The 6,644-nt window shown below is 40.5% G+C and overlaps 1 pseudogene; it reads right to left on the bottom strand.

The window, feature by feature from the left end:
- Positions 1-5,915: 5,915 nt before the first annotated feature.
- LOC102022730 lies at positions 5,916-6,293 on the bottom strand (annotated as a pseudogene).
- Between the last annotated feature and the right edge of the window lie 351 nt (positions 6,294-6,644).

Here is a 6,644-nt window from a genome sequence, read left to right as displayed (position 1 = left end):
TGAATTTTTAGTGTCAACTTTATTACTCCAGGGACTTAGGAAAGCTGCTGTGGTGGACTGACAACTAGTGGTCAACTTGTAACACCCAGCTGAACTGAGCCAGTGCTGGGTGTGGGAGGCGCACCTAAGGATTGTTGTGGGCAGTATAAGAGGCAGAACTGGAGAGGAAGAATTTTAGAAGCTGTTGGGCAGGTGTAGGGAGCTGTTGGTTTTCCTGGAGGAGTCTGTCGTGCTGGCTTTCCTGATGAATTCTGCTGTTCTCATTGTGCAAGGAGCTCTGGACCTTACTGTCGCTGAGAATGGCTACGGTTCATTTTGGGGGAGCTCTGGTTCTTACTTTGAGCACCGCTTCTTGGCTCCGGAGGGGAAGATGGTGCACTGCTCAGTCTCCTGGAGGAGCTTGTTGCACTGGCTACCCTGATATAGACTCAGCTATTCTCATCGTCAGAGCTCAGGACCTCACTATCGCTGTGGATGGCTGTGGTACCTTTCTGGGGAGCTCTAGTTCTTATTTTGAGCATCACTTCCTGGCTCCAGTGGAGATCCCTCAGCCTGCTAGCACAGATCCTTAATCCTGCTGGCACATACTTTCTGTCTTCCACCATTGTCCTTGGGACCCTCTTAGCGTAGATCCTTGGAATAGGCCTTCATGAAACATTGTTTTTGGGCTCTTGGCCTCTCGTTAGACTTGTAGGCGGCATTGTGATGGGCTCTAGCTGGACTCATGCAGGACATGACCGAGGGATCTGAGCCCTCAGCTGGATTCTCTGGTCTCAGTGTGTGGGCAGATTTCCTGCACTCTCTTTGTATATGACTCTTTAGGTGACTATTATAAAACAATTTTATAAATTTTGTGTCCTGTATTGTTCCCCTTGCAAAACCCCAAACTGGCTCCAGTGGAGAAAAACCCCAAACTACAATGGCTTTAGCAAGCTAGCATTTTAGATTGAAAAATAATGTGTTTTGGGGTCATTTTCTGTGATGCATTTGGCATTGGTGGGTGTAGCATTGTTTACTGTAGGTGTTGGCAGGACAAAGCAGGAAGCTGTAGAATCTTTTATATTAATAACTATTATTACTTTGTTTTTGGTACTTGGAATTGAACTCAGGACCTTGCTCTTGCCAGGCAGGTGCTGTGCTGCTGAGATGTATCCCTGGCCCTATATTAATTATTTTTAATACCATATTAGAAAAAAAAAATAAATCCCAAGGCTTCATGCATGCTAGGCAAGTGCTATCACTGAGCTATATCCCCAGGCCTTTAGTAACCTTTTTTTTTTTAACTTGGAGTTAAACCCAGGGATACTCTATCACTGAGCTACACCCCCAGACCCTCTTTTTTACTTTTTATTTTGAGACAGAGTCTCATGAAATGGCCCAGGCAGAACTAGAACTTGCCATCTCTTACCTCAATCACCCAGAATTCTGGGATGATAGGGATGTACCACTGTACCCATTTATATGGGGCTTGATCCCAGCACCTTTGCACTGTGTTACATCACCAGCTCTTTTTATTTTTTACTTTGAGACAGGGACTTGCTATATCACTATGGTGCCCAGTGCTGGGATTATAGGAGTGTGCCACCACACCTCCTAATAATGTTTAAAGCTGGGTGATTTGTACTTGGATGTTTGTTATACTACTCCTTATACTGGTTTTGCATGTGATGAAAAATCCCATAATAAAAATGTATGTATACATGACTATAGTAATAGATTTAATTCATGCCCGTATCTTCTAAGACAATTGTGTTTATAATATGTTGGATCCCTAAAAATTAGATGTGGACACTGTGTGTGTTTGTGTGGACTTTATTTTAGAAGAAGAAACATAGCTATTAAATCAAATGAAATATAGAAAGAAAGGCTGTTTTAAAGTTTTGAATGGATTTTGAGAGAAGGCTACTTTATGCTTTGGGAGTCTTGCTTTTGTAAACATTTCATTTTTGTGGGATGGGAATCATGTGTTGGAATCACCTGATTTAGCTGTGGTATAACGAAGTCTGGAAGGTTAGGGGGAAGCTCTGTTTTTAAAATTTCCCACCACCAATCATGATTGTGGTTACATGAGATTCATGTCTTGAAAAAAGAGATCTGTATCCCAAAGCTCTGGAATTATTTAAACCATGTACTTTGTAAGCTCATCTTTGTTCTGTTTGAGCCATAATGTTATGTCTGCTTTCACCACAATCATATGGATGGGAACTGGGAGGCCAGGCCCCCTCCCATCGTGTAATAAAGTAGAATCTGCTTCATGCAGTTAGCTGAAAGATCAAACATTCCTTTTCCTTGCTTTATGAAGAGCTCAAAGATAAATATTCTAGTACATTTTTTAGAAAGTGGAGACAATCTTGCTGTGTTTAGTAGACAAAAATCTAGTAATAAAAATTTTGGAAAAGAGTTATAATGAGCCTTTAAAATTGTTAAGGTTAGAAATATAGTAATAGGCTGGGATGTAGCTCAGTGGTAGAGCACTTGGCTAGCATATATGAGGTCCTGGGCTTGATCCCCAGCATTGTAAAATACAATAAACAAAAAAACCCCAAAGAGGTACTAATATATTTTTGCAAACATAAAACATACAGAGGTTTAATGTGCTCAGTGTCATATTAAAGGAAAAGTTAAAGTTGAACTGGGTGTGATGGCACATGCCCATAATCTTAGTATTCTATGAATTGAGGCAGAAGATGCATAAGTTTGAATCTAGTCTGAGCAATGCAGCACCTTAGTGAGACCCCTCTCAAAAAATCAAGTAAAATAAAAATAAAATAAAATAATATAGGGCTGTGGATGAGCTCAGTGTAAAGGCCCTGGATTCGGTTCCCAGTACCATGAGAGAGAGAGAGGCAGAGAGAGAATGAATGAGAAAGAGAGAGAGGGAGAGAGAAAGAGAGAATGTCAATTATGGAATATTAATTTCAAGGCAGCCAGATAAACTTGAATTTGCCCAACAAATACTCTTTTAGAAAGAAGTTGTCGTAAAACATTTCTTCCCATTGAGTCGGAAGTGTGATTTTTTAAAAGATCCTTTTCTCTTTGTATATTATTCTTAATATATGATAACATACTTTGGGCCTAGGCCAAAGTACCTCTGTGTTATATCAATGCATAAGTCTATTTTTCCATTTGGCTTCACTTGGGTTTATGAAGTAATGGTAATGTTATTTGTCTGGTAATGTCATCTGTCTAACCCATGTCTTCTTCCATTCATTCTTTTATCAGATATTTATTGATCATCCACTACAGTTGATTTTTATTTAAGGTAGTTATTTTCTACGAAGTGTCTATGAACTCAGGATCAGTGTAAGTGAACTATGGTTTCTAGGGGAAAATACAGGATCTGGTTTCTTCAAGTCTCTGGTGACAGCATTTTGCTAAACAGTCAATGCAGTACCTTCTTTAGTGTGTGCTAACAGTGCCATAGCTAGAACACACTTATCTAACACATGCACTTTCTCTGTAGTGTCTCCATCTTTTTGTACTTAGGAATACTTTAGCACTATGCTTAGAGCCATCTTAATTTATTAAATCAGGTACTAAATAGACTGCGAAGGACATTTGTTTACAGCATGAGGCTGAAATGGGAAGGCAGAGTCGAACCTTTTCTACCTCAGCTGGGAATGTGCTCATGGAGTGGCTCTGAAATTGCACTGCTCTGTGCATGTGCATGTCCACACAGTGACCTAGACATTTTTTTTGGAGAAGAAATAAATATAGCAAATTCTCAGATACAGAATCTGAATAATGATTTGAAGTTATGGGAGCTCAGAGTTGAGCAGGAATTAATGCTTATGCTCACATGAGTCTTGGGGAGAGGTGTGAGCATAGCTAAATATAACACAGTGTGCTGACCATGGTCATTGAGCTCCCAGCATGATGTCACATGATTTTTTAGGAAGAAGCACCTAACTCTCTTTGGGCCTATCCCTGAATAGTGAGAAGACTAAACAACATTGAAGTCAAGTCTTGGTACTGATACCGGCTCTGCCCTGTACCAGCTGTGTGACTGAACACATGTCTTTTGACACTTTCAGTCTCAGTCTACTCACTGGGGAAACAAGGATGGTAGCATTTATCTTCCAGAAGCCTGGTGAGGGAAGCATCTGACCATATTCTGCTTGGAAAATAGCGGGCACCTAAGTAGGTGCTTGGTGGGGAACAGTGATGGGTAGCTTTACAGAGGAGGTGACATTTCAGCAGTGTCCTAAGGCATGAGGGAGTTGTTGATGGAAACAGTGCTGTGAGGAGAATAATTGTAAGCCATTTGTAGACTGTTCTTTATACGCCCCCAGTTCGTGGTGCTGAGCACATAATAGTTACTCAGTTATTGCACGTTGACAGGTTGGTGCACTGAGTAAAACGTGAAAGGGACCTTTGTGATCTCCTTGGTATCAATTTTTTCTCTGTCACCTATTGTCATAGCAACACATGTTTTCAGTACATTATGTATCAGTCTTGGAGAAGTTAGTTTGTAGTAGCTGAACAAGAGAAGATGCACATTTTAGCTAGGATTTTTGCACTTGCAAGTTGATTCTGAATAGAAATAGAAAAAATGTAAGAAAAATTATACAAGAGAGCAAGAGAGAGAGAGACAGAGGGGGGGACAGAGAGAGAGAGAGAGTGAGAGAGAGAAATCTTAGCAATATCCTTTTAAGTGAAATGGTAATTCCTCCAAGAAAATATGCAAACATATAGTCTGTAGAAACCAGACAGCTCTATAACTAAAGAATGAAAGCTAACTTCACTAAGGGCCTCTGGATTTGTTTTACTAAAAAGAAAATCGCCTTACTTATGTGATATTCTTGCCAAAAATGCATCCCTTGAATCCAATCAAAAGAAAACATCAGAAAAACTTATCTTGAGGGATGTCATAAAATGCCAGGTATAGCCACGTTTAGCTTTCAGATGTTCACAGTAGTAGGGTCATGAGGAACAAAGGAGGCTGAGGAAATATGATAGATTAAAGAAAACTAAAGAAACATAACTAACATCACATGTGATTCTGGACCAGATTACATACCTGAAAATACTGCTATCAATAACATACTTGGATAATTGACAAAAGTTAAAAATGGACTACAGATAGGATGTGAGTATGAAATTAATGTTGAATTTCCTCATTTGTGTTTATAGAAGAGAATTTCCTTGTTCTTAGGCAGTACACACTGATGTGTTAAGGGATAAAGAGACAAGATAATGTAACCTACTTTTAAATGATTTGGATAATTATATATATTTTTATACACATACATATGGGCATATGTGCACATCAGTAAAGTTAGAAGAACTCTTTGTATTGTCACTGCAACTTTTCTGTAACTTTGAACTTATTTCAAGATTAAGAAGTAAAAATATACAAAATAAGGTATAAAGAAAAAGAGTACAAATAGTATAGTGCATTTTCATAAATAAAAAAATCTAGAGTAGTTTAGATTAATAATTCAAGTAGTTAGAATGAAATTATAGAAAAAGAAAGGCTTGATGTACAGGGCTTAGTGAGATCGCTACCGACAGGGCTTGGGTGTAGTGGGCTACCAAATGGACTGTTGTAGGATGCTGTTGAGATCCATGTTTTTGTCTCAGTGGTTGTTGTATTCATGGGAGTTTACCACATTATTTAAACAAGTAATTAGAACAACAACAGCAACAATAACCGTCATAAACCAAAAGAAAGACGGTCATGCATGGAACCTGGACAGAGTGCCACAAAACACAGGGTATATTCTTTATTCTATTTTTATCAGCTGATGGAAATTAAAAAATAAATTGAGGAAGTGAGAGAAAGAAAAAGCAAGGGAAAGAGAGAAACTGAGGCACCAAGGAGTAGTGAGGGAAAGATGCCTCACTTTTTTTTTTCAGATGCAGCGAGACCAACAGCTGCTGTTCAGTATATTGAACACGTTACAAAATGAAGTTTAGTCAAAAAGACCAAAGCCCACGTCGTCATCAGATTCCTCAGATTCTTCTTTCTTTTTTTAAAAAATTTTAAACAGGGTCCACCTTCTTCCACCTTCTTCTCCTCAGCTGGGGCAGCAGTGATGGAGGGGGCAGGGCCTCCTGCAGGAAGCAGCACCAGCTGTGGGAGCAGGGCCACCAGCCCCTACATTGCAGATAGGGCTCCCAATGTTGACACTGGCCAGGGCCTTTGCAAGCAAGCCAGGCCAAAAAGGTTCCACACTGACACCAGCCGCTTTAATGAGGGCATTGATCTTATCCTCCGTGACGGTCACCTCGTCGTCGTCGTGCAGGATGAGGGCGGAGCAGATGCAGGCAAGCTCAGAAACGGAGGCCATGATGTGGGCTGATAGGCGCGGTGCTAGTCGCCATGAAGTGAGCGCCTCACCCGAACGAGCCTTAGCTCCCTCCGAAGAACCGAGCACATTGGTGGCAGCTGAGGAAAGAGACCCCTCACTTTTGAAAGCAAAGAAAAAAAAATGATACAACACTAGAGAGAGGAAACTGAACTAACCAAATGAGGAGGGATAGAATCTATTTCCCAGAGAAGATAAGAATGGATTGGAACAGGCGGGAAGAGGAGGGCTAGGAATGCTGAGGCAGACAAAAGCCTAAGTGGTATTTGTGAGCTGTGAGAGGGACACTCTGTCTCCGCAGAACAGTGTCAGCCAAAGGGCTGGATTCCAGGA

Source organism: Chinchilla lanigera, unplaced genomic scaffold (genome assembly GCF_000276665.1).
Source record: "Chinchilla lanigera isolate Chin_1 unplaced genomic scaffold, ChiLan1.0 scaffold00031, whole genome shotgun sequence".
Taxonomy (NCBI): Eukaryota; Metazoa; Chordata; class Mammalia; order Rodentia; family Chinchillidae; genus Chinchilla; species Chinchilla lanigera.
Note: the sequence above shows the minus strand (reverse complement) of the source record. Positions and strands in the feature narration are given on the sequence as shown.